Raw genomic sequence first — 315 nt, forward strand, 5'->3', positions numbered from 1 at the left:
AAGGAATTTAACGATTCTGCACTTAGTCAGAAGCTTTTTATCCAATCCAAAGCGATAATGGTGTATCGATTCCAAATGTTCTGTTTCACTAAACAAGATGTTACATTTTGATTGACACTAAAATCTCTGTGAGCACTATACCTACACTGGAAAAAAACTGTGTAGTAATATGTAGCAGTATTAAAAAAAACTGAATTAACGAGCTAGGATTTACAATTGTAATACTAATAATAATAGAATTAACAACTAATAATTACAGCAAAAATAGTAGAATCATGAATTAAGAATACTAACTGAAATATCTAAACGTGAAAA

The sequence above is a fragment of the Montipora foliosa genome, chromosome 2 (assembly GCF_036669935.1).
Source record: "Montipora foliosa isolate CH-2021 chromosome 2, ASM3666993v2, whole genome shotgun sequence".
NCBI lineage: Eukaryota > Metazoa > Cnidaria > Anthozoa > Scleractinia > Acroporidae > Montipora > Montipora foliosa.